Raw genomic sequence first — 23,841 nt, 5'->3', positions numbered from 1 at the left:
GCACGGCTTGTATTCCTGTCTTGTTAGGGTCTTGGATTTGGTAACATTTTCTCTTCATTGAAGAATGCTTTGTGTTTTATTAGGTCAGTGAACCATTGCGGCAAGTGTATAAATTGTTCTGTTTAGCTGGTTTCTTGTCATGCCTGAGTAAGAAAAGAAAGAGCATTCTTATATATGTTTTCCTCTGTTGATTGTTTTTGCAGTTTCTGTGCTTCTAGTGTGACCTGCCATTTAGGCACATTTTCATTGCACTGCATGGGTTATGACGTTGCCTGTGCTTGACGCAATTTGGTTTATTTTCATCTGTACAAAAGAAAAGGGAGATTCAGGCAGCATAACCAAAGAGAGCTGCAGTGGTATGGGAGAGACAGTCTCAAACCAAGGAGATCAGCCACAGGCCACTTTGGTCTGGCTGATAACCCAGCCAAAAGTGGGATCCTAGTCAGGGTGTTCAGAAGAGAACTGCTGTCTGCACTGGCACTGCACTAATCTGTTAGTCATCCTGTTATTATCTGTGTTAGAAGATAAGCTAAGGCTTACTTGGGAATCATGCTGGAGAGGATTGTCTTGCCAATATCTTTTTGTGGATAAGCAGGCAATGTCAATCACAAGAACTGTCCGTCCTCTGGGCTTTCGAGTAGTAGATGCTATGCGCCTTTTAATAGGTATACCCTTTAAGGGGTGGTTTAAGCATTTTAATTAAAAATAGACACCCCCCCAAAAAAATATTGTTTCTTAAATCAATTAGTTGAAAAAAGCACTTATCCTCACACAGAATCCCACTGCAAAGAGAAGACTCCCTGCTCTATGGCTTTGTCTGTGTTTACATATAACATCAGATCTTACAGATTTCTTTAGTGCCTTTAATATACGTGTAAAGAAATACTGGTTCAAAACCTAGATTTTCAACTACAGTAAAATTCTTGCTGTAGTCTGTGAATGTTTTGCTTGGGGAATGAATAAAAATTTAATAAGGCTTTTGGGCTTATTTAGGATATATATTCAGTTCTTACCCAGGTGTATTCTTGTTCTCTTCCTGCAAAATAAATTTAGACAACTGCATGTGCTCAAAACCTGTATTAAAATGAATGCATGAGCTACATATATATGAAGAAAACATAGCTTTTAAGAAAGGCCAACTAATGGTTTTGTCACACATCCTCCCTAAAAGCAAGCAAACAAGCACTGCTCTGAAAGAAGACCACAAACCGGTTTGTAACTTGAGCCACTGTCTTAATGTTTGTCTCTCTCCCTTTCTCTGGTATGTCAGCTCTCCCAGTTCCCCCCAGGGCAAAATGCATGGATCATCTGTTCAGCTGAATGGGAAAGACAGTAGTAGCCCTGATTTTTTTCCCCTTCATCTTCTGTTGTATTTCCTGCCCAAGGAAGGAAGAGGACATCTAATATGAACCTGTTGTGTTACATGGGATGGACCATTGTTTCCATTTCCTGTGTCTCCAGACTGTGCACCAGCTACTCAGCCTGACAGTCGTTCTACTTCTGTTGCAAAACTGATGCTTTTAGCACTGAGTTACAGGTCTCACTGCAATGAGCAGCTGTTTATTTTTCTGAACACCCACTGTCCAAGGATATCTGCCATCCAGAAATCTTGGACAAATAGTTGTTACCTTTAAGCACATCCTTGACGTACGAAAAGCAAGTCTACCACAAATGATTTCTCCATCCATTTAGATGGATTGTTCCCTGCTCAGTTGTGTGAGAGGGTATGCTGGACTCTGGTTTGCAACCTGGCTTATTTTAGATAGCCTAAGTCAATCTGTCTACTCAGTAAAGATTTTCCAGAGAATGTATCACCTGTTGTCAAGATGACAACTTCATAGAAGTGTGATTTGTTGAGTAGTAAAACTTCCTGCTTATGCAGCTGGTGAGGCAGTAATCTACAGAAACGTTACATGGGAAGGCTGGAATATGGAAAATCAGTGACTTTCACAATATGACATTGCTTAGCAAAAAGTTGCCTTTGAAGCCCGGTGTTCACATTTGCAAGTAGTTTGCTCCTAGCTTTCATGCAAGTAAAGTTCTCATGGTACTGGGAAGGAAAAAGAAAGGGGGAGGGAAGAGCAAGTGGAGTTGGAAGAATGAGCGCGAGTTATGTTGTGCACTGTGTGTTGGCTATAAATCCTGCCTGCAGGAATTACTGAAATGGAGAAATAGTTATCTACTAACTTTGAGATCCAATCTGCAAAGTCCCGATGTCAGTGTGATGATTTATGTGACACAAAGTCGGCAGGATTCAGCCTGACACAGTAAAATAGGTACATGCAGAAAGATGGTCTCTGTTTTCAAAGCGTAAGTAATCTCCAGCTAGCTGGCTGTGAAACAAGTGGCAAGAAGGTATGCTGCCGGAAGAGGGGGTGAGGGCTGGTTGGAAGTCTGCTTGGTATTCTGGAGAAGGGAGGAGGAGGATGTTCTCCTGTGACCTTTGCTTGCTGATGAGCTCCAGAGGGAGCTGTGGCTTGCCGTTTTGCTCAGAGATAAACTCAATAGAAGCAGATAGCAGCAGAGAAGGGATAAACAAGTTTCAAAGTGGACCCATGAATCTCTCCTTTTCTCTCCTTCTCTTTTTTCTAACGCTTCAGAAGAAAGCTGAGCTTTTATTAGCTTTGAATTTGTAAGAGTTTTTTGTTATTAGTGTAAATACATGTAATATATGAATGAAACCTAATCTGTTTCCAATTTTTGTAAGGTGATAGTAGAAATCAGTGTGAACACTGCTTTAAAGCCTCGTAAACAGGAGTGATATCCCAGGATTGTTACAGCTGTGCATTATTTTCAAAAGGGAATTTAAAACCATGTTCAAATAGCTTTTCTTTAGTATTAATGCCAAGCATGTTTGTTTGATGCAAAGTTGATCCAGAAATAGATTTTATTTTGAGGTACTGCCAGCACTTGCCTCTTTCTGCTCAACAAGACTGGTTATACTGAAAACAATGCATAGCAAGTGAGGATACGAGGTTGTACAATTGCTGAGGCATAACCATACATTTCACTGTCAGCTCTGACACCCGCTCATCCTGGGTGTGGGTGTCTGGTTTGCATTATCACCAGGCAGTTATTTATCAGTAAACACACCAGGCAAAGTCTTATATTTTGTCTGGCAGCCAATCAGACCTTGTTGATTTACACGTTTTTTGAGACGATGTTTATTTACGTACAAAACAAACACAAACTTTCAGGCTGAATGCCTTTCTTTGTACTCTAAGGAAGCAAAGAAGAGTAAGCCCCAGTGGTAAAGATGTGGTGCTGCCACTCTGTCCTGCATAGTTTTGGCTCTAGAGTATTAAAAATGCCAGACTGTACAGGAATGGAAATGAATGTCCTAAGGCATGTTGCTATATATTTAAAATAAACGAGTAGCACATTTGGGTTCGGTTTAGAACCCAATAACATGTCTTTGATTGACTGCCATGGCTTATAGTTTTACTTATCTCCTTCAATTGAGAATCTGAAGCTGACAAAAAGAAACAGAAGCTTTTGCTTCTCTGTCCATGCAGGTGAGATTTCAAGAAGGAAGAGATATGTCTAAAAGAAGTGAAAACAATGCCAAAATATCCAAGGGATAAATGACCTAAAAACTTATTTGATTTACTGTTATTTTTGCCTCTATACACTGTTCCTACCTAAAAAAACTTCATAAAGTTAGTATCATGACAAATATGCAGCTTATTTAGTGTCTGTGAATTCTTTATTCTTATGTAACTTATAAGCATTAATTACTGGAGAAACAGATACCCACAACTATTACTATTCTTACTTTGTTGACTCATCACAAGGACAAATGTCTGTCCCTCTTAAACCCCTGATATATCTGAGTTGCAAGACACTTGGGTTCATGCATTAGGAACAACTCTAATGTGCAAATTATCTCCAGGATCGGCATCCAAGTGCTTCTGGCTTCCCTGACTTAATGTAGCTCCATCAAAGGGGTCATCCACAAGTGTGTTATGGTATCATGAGCCTGAAAACTAGCACCCCTATGATAATCAGGGCTGTGCATGGCAGGGAATTTCCCCCTTGCTCTAACTCCGTGTTAGAGCATGTTGAAGCTGAAATCTAAGCACTTATTGAGGCAATTCCTATCATTATGAGTAGGTATCAGAGATGTGTGAAAAAACTGTGTCCTGCTGTATATAAACAAAGAGAAAATGGAATATTGTCAATCCCAAGCATTCACTGCACCTTAAGAAAGGTAATATTTTTGTTCAGATCACTGTTTCTGAAAAGACTACTTCTCAGTTGTTATGGTTCGTGGGAAATTTCCCAGACCTACAAACGTTTTTCTAAACTAAGGATCAAGAATGTGAGTGCTCTGCGTGTAATACATGGCTGAGAAACTTCCTCAGACTTGTCTTCCTTAATCTTAAGTTTACTCACTCTATCTTGATAGGTTTTATTAGGCAGGTAATAAATCCACCCGAAATTTCTAAGATTAGAGACTCAGAATAAGTACATAGTAAAGCTGATTTGCTGTCGAGAGGTTTTAGAAACTGTACTAGAAGTGTTAAAGGACTTAAGGACACTGCAAATTCATATTCATAGAGCAAAGAACAATTAAAATTTTTGTAAAACCCCTCACAAGGAATTGTTTTTCTCAGAACTTTCACATTCTGAGAAATGGCTAAGAATTTTGGCTAAGCCAGCTGTACATTTCACAGCGTGGGGTAACCTGGCAGCAACAGGTTAGACAACACCAAGCTATGATTCAGGCCACAGGTTTACCTCTGACAGTTCCTCTGAAAATGTGGCACATTTTCCTGGTGATCTGCAAATGGGAGCTGTTACAATATTAAACTTCCAGTAAATTTTGTATCTAATAACAGTTTTGCTATTGTCATAAATTTCTTTTCCTTACTTAAGAACTCAGGGCACAGCTTGGGGGTCTTCAAAGCTCATGGGGTCTTCAAAGGCAAATGGAAAAGATGCTCAAATCCAGAGAAAACCCTCTCTGTAAAGTAGAAATCTACTGATTATTTTTCTGATTCTTTCTTGCCATACCCCTTGCAGGAAGGTTAGCAGAAACACTGCACAGATTATCTCCCAGCTGGGTTTCTGACCACTCAGGCACACAGCTCATGGGGCTGGTCTCACCTCTACAGATTCAGTGGCTCAAGCAGCTACAAGATTATAAAAATTAATGTGATAAATATATAAGGACATCTATATATTCTGCTAGCGACACTGCAAATGAGACAGAATGAGCTACATGATATGTTAGCTCTTTTTGGAATGTCAAATGGATACTGTGGTACTTTTATACCTTTTATTTAAGAAAAAGGGGTTGAGTAGTGGAACTTCTTCATGCTAGGAATTTATTCTCCACTTTTTAATTTGTCTGTGTGTGAATGATTTAGGAATGTGTGTCTGTGTATGTACTTCTAGCCTTTAAGTGTTTGCCATGTACATTGGCTGATCTACCAATTAGGTCAATGCCTGATCAGAAATGGTGTAAAATCATGCCTAAAAAAAATTATTAAATGCCTTTCGCATTTTAACTCTGAGAGGTACTGGTCTGTGAGCAGCCTCCAGCTGATGGGAGAACTAGTTTTCTCCATTTTGTTTGTGGGGGAAGGTTTGTGCGGGTCAGCCGAGACTTACTGCTGCTGTCTGCCCTACAGTCTTTTGCTCCAGAGGAGTGAAGACTTCCGGATCCTCTGGCAGACAAGAGGGAGGCTGTTTCAAATGGCAACAATGATAAGAGATAGAGCTCTAACAGCAATTGCTTGTTATGAAAAGTTTGTGAATAACAGACTTCTTTCTGTGGATCATAATACACATAATAATATGTGCTGTTGATTTTAAGCAAGAAAACAGAAACATTACTCAACATTTTTTACCTATTAACAGTCGGTGGCTGGTAAGAGTAGGCAAATAGTAGTTGCTTTTACTTAATCATGTTTCTCTTCATTCATCACAAACACAGGTCCTTTAAGTTTTTATAACACGAGGACAGACTATATAGTAGTTATTGAAGTAGAATGGAGGCTGAGACTGTACAGAACAAAAATATTTTCATCATATCAGAAAGCTTTTTTGCAAAGATTATACCAAGATGGGCAACAAAATCTCATGAACATTTTGAAAATGGAAAGAAAGATACTATGTATTGGTAGCAGTTAGAGAATTTAGGCGAGTGCTTTGCTGCCATCATGATCACCTCTTTTTCCTTTGATCTGTCTGGAGATGTGGTAGTATGTTTAAAGCTGGAAACAGCATTTTTCTAATGTTCTCTAACCTCAAAAACAAGATGCCAAACATAAGGGGTTTTTTTCTTCTTTCTTCCCTCCAGCTTGTTCCTGCCAGAACAAACTATTCAATTGTGTACTTTGCAGCCAGGCAGAACTGTGCGTCGTGATTCTCCCTGTTGAAGGAGGGGAGAGCTGTAGTATGGGGATTGAGAGGGCTTTTGTTGCTGGAAGGGATTTTTTACTAGCTTTTTTTCTCTGTGTGTGAGAGACATAAAGTGTTCTGGAAACATACATATTCTTCCTGCCAAGGATAGTTGTTTTCACAGCTCCCTTTTTGCCAATTTCAAACTGGTTAAGAAATAATAAAATAAAATTAAAAAAAAAAAAAAAAAGTTTTCACATACATATCCTAAACTCCCTGGGTGACAGATATTGTCGAGTGATAGAGTCTGTAAAATTGCCAAAATAACCTTTCCACAGAAGAATAGAAGAATTGAATATGAATACCGATGCTAAGGTGAAGAGAGAGTTTTCAGTGACATGAACAAAGGCAAGGCTGAAGCATTATTAACCAACTGTCTTAATTAAGCTAGAAGTATGATCTAATATTTTTAAGGATTTCAGTTAGCAGCTCTGCCTTTGGCTTTATTTTTTTTCCAAAAAAATCTCTAATGCAAAATAATTAATTCATTTCCAAACACAAGTGTTACCCATTCTGAATGCATGAAATACTTAGAGAGGATTCTAGTAAATGTTCTACTCCCAACATTGACTTGACTTAATGCTATTCTAATTAACAAGTTGGTTTTAGATATAACGTAGTGCTCTATGTGGTCTGATAGAAATATAGGAGATCGTGATATAAATCCAGACTAAATATTCTGTTGAACATGTATGAAAAGGAGAAAAACTGTTTATGAGTCAGAGAACATTGGAAAGCAAAGGGAAGTTTGTAACTTTTCTGACATCTTCTTCCAGTGTAGCCCTTGGTACAGGAGCATACATTGGTTTGTACACAGTGACCACCGTCCTTACAAGGAGGAATGCAAACAGCTAGGGAAAGGAAAGCAAAAGTTTTGTGCACCAAAATCACACAGGGGTTCAATATTGCTTAAATACAGGCTCCTTATATACGTGTCTATGTTGGGAGACCAGTCTGCAGAGGCTTTTTCGTTCTGTTGGGTAGAGAAGGTGTCTTTCCAAAGGGTGATTCAGGTAGATGCCTAGCTGGAGATCCTGATTCTCTCTTGTTTGTGGAAAGAATGTAGGACATGACTCCTAACAGCCAAGGGTCTCTTTTAGTTACCTGCAGTTAAGTGGTCATAATATTCCTGAGAATCTCTTAGGTTTTTAACTCTTTAGGTAAGGGCCTTCATCAAGGGCTTCTGACCTTGAAATATAGATTGGTGTTTCATACCTGCTAGCTTGGCTTTAGTGTTATTTCTTCCCCCTTTCTAATGAAGCAGAAGGAAGGGGCTTTTTTTTTAGTTCAGCATCCAGCTACTATCTCCCCATATCACTTCCATATCCCACAAATATGGATTTTTATTTTCACGTTTTAGTTCTGTCTAAATCATGACACTTAATGATAAAAATTCCAAATCACCTAGATGCTGAAAATCACCTTCCATGTTAAACCTCAAGAGGAAGATCATAAAATTACAGTCTGTATCATTTTCACTCTCCTTCACCCCCCACATCACAAAAACAAAGAGCTTCCAGCAGGCTCCTTTTGCAATTAGATTTTTGTATGTGAATCATTCACTTGCAAAAATATGCATTGGGATTGTATTCATCTAGGAACTCCAGGGAAACAAAAGAGTGAGAGAAAGAGAAATGAACTTTTAATATTGAAATAGTTCAGGTTTGGTAATAAAAGTGTATTTATACTCCCAGATTCAGGAGGGGCTATTAGAGCTACTCTCAAAAAATTGAAAAACAGTGGTATAATCACAGGGATCTTCCAGCTATTTGAGCCCTAAACATAAATTTGCCTCTCTTCTCTATTCTGCCTGAGCAAATGAGTAGTTAAAGTATGCATTATTTTGACTTCTGCAGTACAAAGAGAGCAAGAAGCCCTATCTTGTTAGCTTCAGCTTAAAACTCTCCCCGTTAGGACAGAGATTCAAAATCAGGTCCTGCTCTATGTCAGGCAGAGCAATATTTGATCAGGTCATTGAGCAGGGATCTGAAGAAGTCCTATACAAGTCTCCCATCCGCTACAGTCAAGTGTGGTCATGTAGATGATACATTTGAAGATAAATTATCATCTGGTTCTGAACACAGTATAGTACACACTATGGAGTATGCAAAATGAATAAAGTAGAGCCATGTTTTAACATTTAATTGAACAGTTGTTAATAAGTGATATCACTGACTTCGGATAGTTTTAGAATAATTAGTTATCATTAATGCCATCATAAATAAGTGCTTACTCCTTCAAAATACCATTAAGAACATCAGAATGTGAATTTACGACAGACTACAGCATCAAAGGAACACAAAGGGAGTTCCGACAAGGAAAGTCTCTGGATGTATTCATGTGGGAGCAGGAAATGATATAAGCTTCTGTTTATATTTTAAGCCTGGATCCTTTATCAAGATGATAAATAGAACTTTCTTACCTCTCTGGCACTGTGGCCCATAGAAGCCGTAAGGACATGTACACATATTTGGCCATACACAGATTCCTCCATTCAGGCATACAGGATTGCACACAGCTGTATGTGAATACAAGATAATTTTATGAATCTCTTAGAATTTTGAATTTTTTAAAGTAGGCACACTTTTGCTTCTGCACATGTCATTAGAATAAACATTTGTAGTAATATTGTGATAAATTTCACACAATCCTTGCTGGTCAGTTGTACTGCGGCATTTATTCATTGTCAACACAGTGGGAACATTTCAGTGGTGTTTTAGCATAGCTTTGGGGATGAAAAATAGCATAACTTAATAGTTTATTTCTGATGTCTTACTTTGATTTGCACACTTCATTTGCTTACTGTCGTGGTTTGAGCCCAGCCGGTAACTCAGAACCACACAGCCGCTCGCTCACTCCCCCCCCCCCCCCTTCTTCCTCCCCCCGCTCCCGGAGGGATGGGGAGGAGAATGGGAAGAATGTAACTCCCACGGGTTGAGATAAGAGCAGTCCCGCAACTAAGGTATAACACAAAACCACTACTGCTACCACCAATGATAATAACGATTAGTGAAATAACAAGGGGAGAGGATACAATTGCTCACCACCCGCCGACCAATACCCAGCCCGACCCGAGCAGTGATCTGGGCCTTCCGGGTAACTCCCCCCGGTTTATATACTGGGCATGACGTGCTGTGGTATGGAATACCCCTTTGGCTAGTTTGGGTCAGGTGTCCTGTCTCTGCTTCCTCCCGGCTTCCCCTCCTCCCTGGCAAAGCATGAGACTGAGAAAGTCCTTGGTTGGAATAAACATTACTTAGCAACAACTAGAAACATCAGTGTTATCAGCGTTGTTCCCAGGCTGAAAGTTAAAAAACACAGCACTGCACCAGCTACTAAGCAGGAGAAAAATGACTGCTATAGCTGAACCCAGGACAGTATCCACCCCTTATTCCATACCATTCACGTCATGCTCAGATCCCACATCTCTCAGCACACCATCACCCCTGTCCCATATATACACATATATATACACCCACACCCACACACAGAGAAAGATATCATTCCCTAGTCCATGGACCAATCCCTGTAAAATTGCTGAACTCATCCAGTCCATGATGTCAGGCTCCATCTCTTGTAATAGTCTTTCAGGGCAGGAGGGACGGTACGTAGTGTTGGGTTGTTGCCTGCTGATGATACCGCCAAACTCATCTGGTCACTGCTGAGCTCGTCTGGTTTTCTCAAAATTCATTCTTTGTTGAGGTGATGATCGGAGGGAAGTCAGGGTCAATGGCTGGCGACCTGAAGATATCTAGCTGGTGGGCTATAAAAGTGTTATAGAGCAGGCAAAACCCACACCTCCAGGAGGAGACTGCGAACCTATAGCTGAACCCAGGACACTTCCACTCTAGTATCCTCACCAAACATGATCCCAAGGTAGTAAAATGTAGTCACATTGCATACAGCCTGGATAAGGTGGAGAAGAGCTATTAACCATTTGCTGCTTTGTCTGAATTCGGCAGAGCATCATGGCATTTCTGTGAAGTTGAATAGGTATGCCCCGCAAAGACTCTGTTTGTTCTGCCTCATTGAAATGCCAGTTCCCCAACATACTGGCTCATGCATCACCAGCAAAGCCACTGGCTGAGCTCCCTTTGCCTCTTTATTTATCTATTATTGCTGGAGAAGATACAGCAGGCATTAGGAAGTAAAAGCTCTTGCATATTTCTATGCAGCAAGTACCTGACTGTTGAAATAAAGAAGTATTAGAATTGCAGATTAGTTTAGTTGGGAAGTCAGTGTGTGAAGAATAAAGAATCTGATAAAGTTTTCATTTTAAAGCAGAATGACACTTTAAAACAGTCTTTTTCCTTCTATTCCCTTTGTCTTTCAGTATCTGACAGAATAGCCCATTAAAAAAATTAAATACATTTAAGATTAAAGAAATTAAGGGTCACTAAAATGTTTCATATGAACTAAAAGAGAAATAAAATGTCAATTTGGAAAGAAAAAAAGTGAAATCGTAGTCTAGATGAGAGGCTTTTCTGACTAAGCAGCAATCACTTATGAATTCAAAATGGACTTCATGCATTGCTAATGGTGAATTTGGATTAGTTGCCTCATTGTCCTAGCTAGTTCACAGATGTCCACACTCTGCCAGTGTTCATATTTCCATTGGTAAGGTCTCCCAAGTTCCCTTTTTTTTTTTTTTTTGTTACTATATATGTTCATCCAGAGACTCCTATCTTAACATTGAGGCAGAAAACCTCAACAGTATCCACAAAATATTCTGTGTAGTGCACACAAAACAGTGCCAGAGAGGTGAGCCTGACAGTCTTTCACCTAAGGTACTGGCAGGCAAACAAATCCTGCTGCTGTTATTCTGGGTTGGAAATTACTGCTTTACTGCTTCTGCTGCTGTTGCTTGTCCTCCTCTTGGAATAATTCTGTTTAAAACTATCCCAAAATGAATTTGCAAAACTCAAGGAGAGTAATGTAATCTCCGGCAGGAAAAAGAGAAGATGGTGGGAACCAGAATAGCTAGTGGCAATCCCAGTCATTTATCATGGATTTTAGGTTAATTTATGTGTCCTCAATAGGTCTGTCATTTCAACACTTACAGGAAGAGCAATCTCTCGGAGATGAAGGTTAAAATGACATCTCTTACCTTCCAGGAAAGGTAATGTAGGCTGAAGGTGTCTTAGTCATTTAATATTCACTATGGCAGAGGCAGAGTGCCTCTGTAGCCTTGAGGTTTGGCACTGATTAAGGTATTCCTCATTCTTGCTCCTTTTAGTATTTCACTATTTTGCTTGCCTTGTCCCAGATGAGTGCTGTAGTTACTGTGCCTTTGGAGGAAAAATATGTACTCCAGTGTTTAGCACTTAGACCCTGTGAGGAAGGTTTGAGCAGTATCTATTCAAAATAGGGTTCAAAAATATGAGTCCTGGCTAGAAATAGGTGCCTAGATCCAATCGTTATCTTGACATTTTGTACTGACACGTGAAGGTGGCTTTTTTCTGAGCGCACACACTTCTGTGGATGTCTTTTGTAGGCACTCTGCACGTATGAGACACAGGCAGGAGGAGCAGTGTGAATTTTGGTGGCAGCAGAATGTTTGAGATAGGGGTGAATGGTTACGTTCTCCTTGCAAACTGGCTTTTGTTCTGTCTTGTACAGTCACAAACCATCTTCTAGAATGGCAAAAATGAATCCAAGAACTGGACCACAACAGTCACTGTAGTCAGTCTCAGTTTCTGATAGTTTACATTTTTAGGTTCACTTTTCTTCCTTTGACTATGCAGAGTTAGAACTGCATATACAGTTGCTAACTTGGCAGCAGAAGTCACATTTGCTTGCTTATATTCTTGTCCTATTTTAAACTGGTCTCCTGTTCTTATGTCTTAATTCTTTAAACAATTCCCAGTCTGACCACTGAATTGTGGGAATCACGTGGATTTCAGGGGGCAAAGTACATGAGAGACCAGTCATTTCTAATGACTTGCCTGTTTCACAAGAAGGGCTGCTCCATCCATTTCTGCATTTGCGCTCATCTAGTGACACACAGACCCCACCGTTGTGACAGTGTCTGTTATACACCACTGGAAAATACACAAAGGATCAAAATCTCTTATCAGTAACATCAATGCAGATCCTGAAGTTGTTCTATTACGGCAAATACCTAATGGTATTTGTCCAACCTGAGGGATGAATTTGTCCCTTTCCTTGGTTTTCTTTCCTTAATAGAAATCCTGCATCTAAAATTCTTTACTTCTTAAGTATTCCAGCTGCTCTGATTCAGAGATAAAATTATATTCCTGTCAAGGGCAACCTGATATTTAAATAAGCAGCGAGGACTGCAGTAATGAAACTACATATGTTTCAACATTCAGCTAATGTAGAAGGATCTGAAGGCTGTTTTTTTTCCCCAGATCTTCTATATATTAAGCCTCTCTTGTAACTTGTATTGCACAATAATGTGACTCCCAACAGGTATGGTTGTCTTTTTGTGTTCTCGAAATTAGTATTACTGCATTCACTCACACAGCCTTGAATTTCACAAATATTACTTTAAATAACATGGACATTTTTGCTTGTTTGTTTGTTTTTCCAGAAGCATTTTTTCTGTAGAAAATGTTGATATAGATGTGCATATTTTTACATAATCCAACTATGCTGCTGGTAAATATGCGCTCTGAAATAGTTTAGGTACTGTATTACTTCAATATATTATACTTTTATTTCCTTGCTGTATTCAATCATCATTTTAAGGGGAAGTATAGAAAAATAAAAAGGCTTTCTTTGTCTTCTAATTTTCTGCAAGTTTGAACATGTAATGAGGAGAAAAGCCTGAATGAGTTTATACCTACTTGTTTCACGTCGAGGACCGACAAATCCATAAGCACAAGACAAGTATTTTGAGATACACAAGTTCCTCGATTCTCACATGGTGGATCACACTGCACTGCAAGAATAAAGCAAAGAGAAAGAAGATACAGTTAAAATGTTACATTCTGTGTGGTTATGAGCACAGCACTTGTTATTACTTTTCCCATACCATTTTATTAATCCAACAAGTAATATGGCTACTGAGGAAAACACTGCAGGATAAAAGTAGGTATTATATTAGTAATACAGCGCTAATGAGCAGCTATATAATGTCTGCAAGGGAATGATTTTAACAGAATCATATTTCACTTCTGAGCATGCACATTTTTAAGTATGTATTTTTGAAGTCTAAGAATGGATCAAGTACAAATGTAGTCAGTAATAAAACCTTGATCATCCCTCTCTACAAATTTGCCATGTGGATGTTCAGTAAGCTTAACAGGTGTTAGAAGTCACTAAAGCAGAGATGAAGTGTTTATTCTGTATAGAAAAGAACTGTATGGGAATTTGTCAGCAAAATGACAAACATTTAAGCAATGATTTTAATGTTTAATAAGTAGAGTGAGGCCTGCAGACAAAGCAGCAAGTTAGATAATTTCTTGACATACTGCAATGTGCAACATCATTCTGTAGAAGAAAGAGGATGAGCAGGTGTACTGCATAAAGCCGGAAAATACTGCAACTCCTGAAACAGGCTATTTGCTGAAGACACTGGTTTGTTTTTCAAATGTTGATTGTTATGAGCCTAATGGCTTTATTGTACAGGGAGCCTGGGAGGTTTAGCCACTTAAACCTAACATCTAAGGTAGACACCGGACATCTGATGTCATGAACACTTCTTTTTGGAGCCCTTTAATAAGAAGTAGTTTTGTATGCCAAATGCAGGAGAGGAGAAGACCACTGGAGGTAGAATAAGGCCACTGACACTTGAAGAAGTGCTGTGTGCAGGAGCAGAGCAAGGCATGCGTGTCAGCTGGCTCTCATGCCTTTGTAAAAAAAAGCCACCCCACATAATAGAATGAAAAATGTCTTTCCTTGTTCTTGGAAAGTGAATACAGAGAAAAGTCTTGTACTTTGGCACACTTCACTGGCAGAGTTTTGTCTTCTATAATGGATATGAAGCTAAGCAAGGTTATTCCAAGGAAAACACAAAATGAAGCTAAGGAGATCTGAAACAAAGCATCTTCATTTTAAGCATTGTTACTGTGGAAAAAAAACCCCAACCCCAGTGTACCACATTTTGTTCTTAAAACTGGAAAATGGACTGTGTAATTGGAAAGCTAAATGAAGGACAAATACTTGTAGTATCACATAATTTAAATGAACTTTATGTGTTGAAGGCATCCTTGTGTTTATCACTAAGCCTTCAGGTAAAGCCATTGAATATGTACTTTGCCATCCAAGAAAGTAATGTAAGTCACCACACATTATCCAATTGCAGTTAAAAAGACAAGCTCCAAGAAGGTAATTGAAAATAAATCATTTTGACACAAATAGCATTAAAGAAATATATTTGGCATTAGATCTTCTCTTAAAATACTTCAGTATTTACATTTCCTATTACCATCCAGTTTTAACTGTGAAATTTTCAATGATGTTGCATTAAAATATCTTTAGGATTTGACATGCCTGAGAACAGCAAACTCACTAGATATAGTTTAGATCCATACTATACATGCTGAGAATGTCATTAAGCTAAATTTAGTTTTGATTTGATGGACGATGAGGTTTAGACATTTGCAGTTCAGCATAGGTTTAGCTGAAATTTGAAGTGTACATCTGTGAGAAAAAAGAATTAAAAAAATTGACATTGTCTGTACAACTAAGTAGGTTTGGTTTAGATCTGTTTAAGCAGTTAGGGTTAAACTTCCCTAAAGTTTTTCTATTTCAGCCACCGGTAGCAGCTGTTGGACCAGGTTAGAGACTCAGGCAGCCTGGGGTCTCATGCTATTAGGTCAAACAGTAGGTAGCAGTCCGTAATGAAATGGGAAGTGGAAGAAAGGGAAAGAAATTGATGCTGTTTTCAGTACATTTGTTATTCCTTTAAAATTGCAGTACTACATTTATAAGCCACCATTCACATTCAGGGGTTTGTCTTAGATCTCACTGAAGTCACTGACCGGTTCAGGGCTTTGAAAGGAGGATGCCAACCTGTCTGCTCACACACGTCCATGTGAACCATCTCCATTCTGCTGGGCTTGCATAAGCCCAGGGATTGTTTATAAAGAGATTTCTTTGCAATTAAAAATTAATGGTAGGTAACTTTGTTAATATTCTCTGCATGGAGACAGGGAAACACAAAACCTGGGGAAAATGTAACACTTTTTAAAGTATGTGAAATGTGATTGCCTTTCCTGTAGGATGATGGTTGCATAAAGCCTCCAGGTGCCTAAGTGCTATGCCAAGCCCAGTGACATTCAAACATATTATGCTTTATTTCAGTGTGTTTTGTATGTAGCACTTAAAGTGAATATGTCCATTTGAATAGAATACTTTCCATCTGGCCTTTACACATTTCAAGATGCATCTGAACTGTCAGAAATGAACATGGTATTTTGGATATTAAAACATTTAGCTCTTACGGTGACATTTAATAGTAAAGTGTTTATTCTATTACTGGTGAATAGCAAAAGATAAAAACTGAGCACTGGCTGCAATGTGAGAGCGAGAACAGTATTCACCTAAAGTATATTTCCCTCCATGATAGAAATATACTGTTTGCATCAAATTCCTTTCCAAAACTTCTATCTTTCATCTTCTGGAATAATTTTTTTTTTTTTTTTTCCCCATAAACATTTGCTAAATTGTACAAAGGTATTGCAGTGTTTTTATACTAAACGATTTTGGATGGTATAAAATAACAGTAAAGAGGAAAACATTGCTGCAAATGGTCAATCTTGCGGTCGAATATATGTATGTTTATGTTTATAATTTAAAATCTGGAGGTGAAAATGGAGAAGTCCATTATTGTTTTCTTTGAAAGGGCTTTTTGGGAAATATCCCAAAACAACTTTTTTCCATTAAAATGAGATCACGCACATTTTGTAAGTTTCTCTACAGTTTGTAAGTTTCTCTATGATAACTTTGGGAGTACTCAGCAATAGAGGATGCTATGTTGTTTCCTCCATTTTTGATAACCTAATCAGCAAATGTCTTCCACAACAGAGTTATTGCTTAGCATCTCCAACAGTGAGTAAACTCCCTGTGCCATCTGGCATGTGTGGTCATGGGTGTGAACCACTAAATCAAGGCTAAAAGAGATGTGAGGGCATAACCTCTGAAAACCAGTCAGGTCAGGACAGACTTCACTGGAAGTGGTGTAGTCTACCTTGTTTCATGCAATCATTGTATATTATTTATTTTCTCTCATAGATGTATTAATCTAATTTCCTAAATTAGAAGAAGTTTGAACATGTACAGTGTAAGGGAGGGGAAAAATGGAAAAGAAAGTTACCACAGTATTGGTTTTTGTAATATACACAGATAAAGGAAATAAAGCGTAGGGTTAAAGTATGTATTAGTGCAATTAAAATAACTCATATGCATATTTAAATAGTCCAGCAGTTTGGAGCCCACTTATGAAATAAATATCCAAAGGCTTATAGAATCACAGAACAGTTTGGGTTGGAAAGGACCTTAAAGATCATCTAGTTCTATCCCCTGCCCCCTGCCACAGGTAGGGACACCTTCCACTAGACCAGGTTGCTCAAAGCCCCGTCCAGCCTGGCCTTGAACACTGCCAGGGATGGTGCAGCCACAGCTTCTCTGGGCAACCTGTGCCAGTGTCTCACCACCATCACAGTGAAGAACTTCTTCCTAATATCTAATCTAAATCTACTCTCTCTCAGTTTAAAGCCACTACCCCTTGTCATGTCACTACATGTCCATGTAAAAAGTCCCTCTCCAGCTTTCTTGTCCATCCCTTTAGGTATTGGAAAGCTGCTTTAGGGCCTCCCCAGAGCCTTCTCTTCTCCAGGCTCAACAACCCCAACTCAGCCTGTCTTCACAGGAGAGGTGCTCCAGCTCTCTGACCATCTTCATGGGCTTCTCTGGACTTGTTCCAACAGGTCCACACCCTTCTTATGTTGCGGACCCCAGAACTGCACACAGTACTCCAAGTGGGGTCTGACGATAGCAGAGTAGAGGGGGAGAATCCCCTCCCTTGACCTGCTGGTCATACTCCTTTTGATGCAGCCCAGGATATGGTTGGCTTTCTGGCTGCAAGTGCACGTTGCTGGCTCCTGTTGAACTTGTCAGTCAACACCCTCACGTCCTTCTCCTCAGGGCTGCTCTCAATCCATCCTTTGCCCAGCCTTTATTTGTGCTTGGGATTGCCCCAACCCATGTGCACCAGCCTTGCACTTTGCCTTGCTGAACTTCATGTGGTTCACACAGGCCCACCTCTCCAGCCTGTCAAGGTGCCTCTGGATGGCATCTCCTCCCTACAGCAGGTCGACTGCCTCACACAGCTTGGTGTCATTGGCAAACTTGCTGAGGGCGCAGTCAATCCCACTGTCCATGTCACCGACAAAGATGTGGAACAGGGTCAGTCCCAATACCCCCTGAGGAACACCACTTGTCACTGGTCTCTACTTGGACATCGAGCTGTTGACTGCAACTCTTTAAGCATGACTGTCCAGGCAATTCTTTATCCACTGAGTTATCCATCCATTAAATCCATGCTTCTCCAGTTTAGAGACAATGTCTTGCAGGACAATGTCAAATGCTTTGCACAAGTCCAGGTAGATGACATCAGTTACTTTTCCCTTGTCCACCAATGCTGTAAACCCACTGTAGAAGGCCACCAGATTTGTCAGTGATGATTTTCCCTTAGTGAAGCCACTTTGTGATCAACCACCTCCTTATTTTCCATGTACTTTAGCGTAGTTTCCGGGAGGATCTGCTCCATGATCTTGCCAGGCATCACGGTGAGATTGGCTGGCCTGTAGTTAGTCCCTGGGTCCTGTTACAGTAAATAGAAAATAAACTAGATGATTAACTTCACTGAATAAATTTGGAATAGAAATGCAGACAACAGTTCTGATTAGGTTGTGCTAATGGATTTTGTTTTGTGAAATTTCAGCTGAGTGCTCATCTGCAGTCAAAAAAGCAAATAAAGTGTTAGGAATTGTTAAGAAATGAGCAGAGCACAAAATGCCAGACTTTATGATGGTCTGTATCCATACTGAGCTGCATCTTAAACATCATGTTCAGGTCTGATGCCCCATCTCAGGAAAGATATAGTAAAAGTGGAGAAGATGCTGAAAAAGGTGACAGAGATAAACAAAGGTATAGTAGAGCTTTTGTATGAAGAACAAGTGAATATATTAGGACTTTGGGAAAGACATGACTTGGAGGGATAGGATAGAAAATTACAAAATCAGGCATGGCCTGGAAAGGCTGAACAGGGTGCTTGGCTTTTTATAGCACATGATCCATGACTTGCTGAGGGACTGTTCTGAATAGTATCGCTATATCTTTCCCATATACTTTGAGACATCTGATGTTGATAGCTATTGGAGATAGTGAAAGGAATTTTGGTCTGACATAGTAGAGCTTTTGGGGAGTAAAATGTCAGAACAGATGACTGTCAGCTACCTGAATTTTTTTGCCTCGTTTCATCCAGGTGTTCATCCTGAGGTCATAATACTTTCCCACCTACTTCATCTTTCCTGTTATTTTGAAAATTATTAGGTTTGAACAGTGGTTTTGTTATGTCAAGGCAATGTGGTGTTTGTAACTCTTGAGCTGAAAGCATAACTACTACTGTTCTAGACTTCCCCTTTCCTTAGGAAATACTATGCAAATAAAATACTATAAAATATCCCAGAGTTTTGTTGACTTCACATTTTTAAGAAAATATTTCTAAAGTAGCATGACTTTATATTCCATAGGAATTCTGAGGAACTTTTATGACTACTAAAAATTAGAAAGATACTGGTCCTCAACTGTCACCTAATCCAAAATAATCTTAAATAATTGTCTTTATTCTACAGAACTTAGTCTTTAACTTTTTAATTGTACAGTTTTAGTAACCAGACACTCCCTATCAACTTGGGGTTAGAGATAGAAACAATGATGACCAGAAATTTGGCTTAAATTCTTACCCTTCTTTAGTCTTCAGATCAGGGTCTCTTAGAAACAAGCACAACGATGTCCAGAACAGATGTTTTTTTTAACTTCAACCCTAATATCAAATGGAAAGGACATGTTCCACCTTAGGGCACCCTAAGGAGCTCAAGAAGTAGAACAGCTGCTCTTGGACAGTGCCATATGCACAGACCCTGGTGAAAAACTGAGCCTGTGGAAAAGACAGCGTTTGTTTCCTTGTCCAGTAAATACAACATCTTTGAAAGTGAAGGTCTGTCTGTGTCCCTGTTGTAGAGTGTGTAACAGAGGCAGGACGGTGAGTAATTGCTTTAAGGTGACTAACAATACTAACTATTATTTCAGAGCATTAGCCTCAATTATTACTTAGCACTTCTAGACAAAATAACAGAAGCATTCTGAAAACAATCCTGTTTGAACTAGTTATGCATTATTAAAGTAGTAGATTTTTATTTACTTGGCATACTGAGCGGGAACATTTAAAGCTCTGTGAGCATTCTGACACTTCTGCAGTGCGCTTAGACAGGCTGTAGGTGCTGTCCTGTAAAACTGCTAGGAGTGTGCTATAGTAATGCATTGGCTTTATGGTATATATCCTTAAAATTGAGCTTGGAGTGGAAATCGGGTATTTAGGAACCTCCCTCATCACTAGAGGAACTCTTGGCTAACTGCTCCATAAATGCCAGTGAGCATTTTCTGCAAGAGAACATGCAAGAGAATCCAGTGGACTAAAGCAGGCCTTACTTCCCCTGCTTATTTTTTATTATGGTGTAGGCAATGCCAGATACCTCCAAAATGCTGCTCTGAAATTAAGTTTTTCAAGCCCTTGCCTGCTTAGCAGACTAGTATTAACATTAGGTCACTAATAAATGGTGATACTGCCTTTGCGCATGAAGGTGAAAGAGCTCTACAAGCTGGGAATCTGGCCAGCTGTAGAAAAGGGCATGGGAGTGATGAGTAGAGCCTTGAGGAGCTAGTTCATTTTACCTCATCTGCATGGTAAGTAGCTGCTGCCAGGAGTGAAAGAATTAAGAATCTGTAATGTTTATTACACCAAATCAAGATGGGCAAAAGTGAGATCCTTCTTTTTACATATGACAAAGTTGTCAGTAATGAAGGGAGTGATCTAAATGGAAATTGCTAAGAGCATCTGAACATGTCTCGGTTTAGATGCCTGAATATAAGCCAAACTCACTGACATCTAGCTATGTTCTTCCAAAAGAAGGTAGGAGGTTAGACCTGGTGATCCCCAGCGGTCCCCTCCAGCCTGGACTCCTGTGAGTCTGATTCTCAAAGCAGGAAGACAGAGTAGAGGGAGAGGACTTCCAACTAAAACCGAACAGGAAGACTGAGGTTCTCGTCCAAAGGGGTAATAATATTACAGGTATAAAATGTGGTATGTTACTTTAGAAGAGAAATTCATTTTCAGGAATCTGCTTTATTTTCCTAACCAGTCCTCCAAGCCTGATTTTAAATCTGCAGATCTGAAAAAAAATTTAGATTCTGTCACAACATAAATATCACTCAGTAAAGTATTTATTATCTTAAGAGCATTTTCAGACACTCTTGTTAAACAAACGTCACATCTCCTCAAGCTCCACAGGTATTAAAACTTGCTACTGGTGGGCTGGTTTTTTAATCTTGGTGAATTTTGGTATCAGATAAGATGGTGACAACTGTCAATTGTGTCTGAGTCTGTCAAAACTTTTGCTCACTTGCCACAGGTGTGGCATTGAAGCCTGAAGATTTTGCAAACGTGGGTCTCATCTGAGCTTTTGATCACTTGTTCAATTTTGTTGCTCCTGTTCTTAGAGGGTACTACTATTTTCAAGGAAGTTGGTACAATCATGGCAGCATTGTAAGGTGCTGGTAGCTGAGATTATGGCAGGCCTTAATCCAAGGAATTAGCCTCATCTTTCAACTTCAGCTCTCATGATGACTGAGCTACATCTGACATGGGAAGAGACATCAACGACTGGAGGTACAATGGGTGCTCTTCATGCTGCTGGCCATGCTCCAGGGTGCTGCTCGCAGGTGTGCGGAAGGGCTCAGGATGAAGAAGAAGCAGGAAGCAGACAGGCTTATTACTGAATCAGGTGACATGGTCAGTGATGAGAGACAAATAAACGATGTTTGTGCATCATGTCATCAAGCCCCGGTACACAGAATGATGTTGGTAATAAAGTATTTCATCTTAAGGACTCTCCAGGGAGATTTTCAGTAATACCAGTAAGTGAAGGAAACATCTCATCTTGTGAGACAGTAAAAGGTAGAGGTAGGTTTATGTCTTAAGGACTATACTGATGGGACTATACTGATGGGCATACTAAATATACACAAAGCAGCCATATGCCCATATTTGTAAATACTCATATGACCATGGGCCTGGTCTTTGAGGGGAGGCCATTCTGTGGTTAGATTTGTTTTGGGCTTCCCACTACGAGGAGCTACCTGATACTCTTCCAGCTCTGGGTATAAAACAGAGGCCAGAGACAGGGTCTTTTGTGCCAAGTAATCTTCAGTCCTTTAGAAGGGGCATTTCAGAAATGTGCAAATAGGCAAAAATTATAGCACCCAAGATTATAGTAACCTTTTCTTATGCATTTTCTGATATATCTCCAGCCTCAGAGGGCTGCAGTATTGCTGGGGGCTTTACACCCCCGTGAAGCCTTGTTTACAGCAAGGAGTCCTTGCAAGGTCCTCCGCAGTGCATCACAGCTGAGACCCACCTCTACACCTGCCTTCTCTCTACACAGAGCTCGAGGAACCATATGTGAAAGAGAACGAAATAGATGATACAAATACTTTTGCTTTCTGTAGTGAAAGGCCAATTAAGAGATCAGCTTATCAGAGGGATTTCAACAAAAGGTGTAATTAATGATAGCTAAGTCAGGGAATTCATTATTCAACAATGTGCATAATACTACTGTTTTACAGAGGTGTTCTGAGCTGTCTAATAAATAACTCCATATATTGTGAAAACCCTGCTGGTGCTATACATTTCAGATGACAAGTTCAGTTTTGTATTAAAGATATTAGATATTTAAAAGTCATATTTAAGGTAGTAGAACAATTAGGTTTTTTCTAGAATATGTGTTGTATAGACAAATGGAGTCAAATTTACTCTTTCCACAGCAGTTTTATATATTTTTAAATGTAATGACTTCAGTAGAATGAATCTGGCCTTAAGCAAGGGTAAGCAAGATCGTAATCTGTCCCTGGTTTCAATAGATTAGATATTATCAAATAAATGTGATTTTTCTAAGCAGAAAGAGCTTTTTCAAAGTTATGTTTGTCTATTATTTTGAAATACGATTGGCTTTGAAAGCCAGAATGTTCCCAGCTAGAAAAATCTCCAAATTTATAATCAAAATACATTTTTACTTTGGAGAGTTATTAGATTTGAAGTTATAAAAGAATAAGGATTCTTCTCCTTACCTTCACATGTAATTCCATCACCGCTGTATCCAGTGGGACAAGGCCCACATGTAAATCCTCCATCTTCAGCCGGCTCGCACTGCACACCGGTAAAGCATAGCATATTAGCACAAATGACTTTCTGATGCGTCCCACCACTTGGTTTTGGCAGTTTCACATGATCCATTGCTGTGCTGTACACCTTTCTGGCTGCTGTGGTCTGTGCTGGAAGCCCTGCTTGGGGAGCAGACCCTGCTGGGACGCTAGCACTCCAGGGAGCTGTATCAAGGGAAGAACCTATTAAATGGAAAGGGAAGGTGAAGTGTGTTGCCAAAGTAGGTGCTCTCGTCTGCTGCATTGGTAAATCTTGGGATGGTTTAGTCTTCAGGACTGTGACTCAACCAGGCCATTTCCTGGGAGAATACCTGTACATGGAATGAGATTGCTGAACAGCGTGTGCCCTTGCAAGCAATGAACTTGTATTTGTGTTGTGATGAGAAGGAACAGTCTGTGTTGTACCTGGTTTGTATCATTTAGAATGAAGAGGGGTACGGGTTGTCGCACTGACAGTTGTTGCACCAGGGTCTGGCCCCCCGTGCAGAAAGAAAGTGTGTGTATCATTTCTTTTTTCAAGAAAAGATTGTTTCTCAGGTGCTCTGGACTCCATACCATTTTTTTCTGCTGACAGTGTGTGAGCTTGGGAAGTCTTCCTTTTGACTGTAAGAGAGGGAGTGTTCATGACTGTGGGATTTCTTTCCAAAAAGTGTGTACTTTCTTGTCTTGGAATTTGGGTTTGGGAAAGAAGGGAATGTATGTGTCTTGATGTCTTTAAAATGTCTTCCTGGTGAGAGCCTTTAGCATCTTCAATATTTCTTCCAGCAAAATCCACATGGCTTTGTGAAGATCTTGAAACTAGGGCGGAAGGAAGATAAATATTAGCTAAATCTGCTGGTCTAGAATTTAAAGGAACCACAGCGAACCTTTAGCTTATGAGCAAACAACAGAACATCAATTCCAGAAGTAAAAGAGTTAATCTATCATATATGCTAAGGGCACATTTATGGTTGCTGGCATGGAAAT

General features: G+C 39.6%; 1 pseudogene; it reads right to left on the bottom strand.

The window, feature by feature from the left end:
* Positions 1-23,841, bottom strand: part of LOC115608270 — a 194,036-nt pseudogene that overhangs the window by 23,640 nt on the left and 146,555 nt on the right.

The sequence above is a fragment of the Strigops habroptila genome, chromosome 5, assembly GCF_004027225.2.
Source record: "Strigops habroptila isolate Jane chromosome 5, bStrHab1.2.pri, whole genome shotgun sequence".
Taxonomy (NCBI): Eukaryota; Metazoa; Chordata; class Aves; order Psittaciformes; family Psittacidae; genus Strigops; species Strigops habroptila.
Note: the sequence above shows the minus strand (reverse complement) of the source record. Positions and strands in the feature narration are given on the sequence as shown.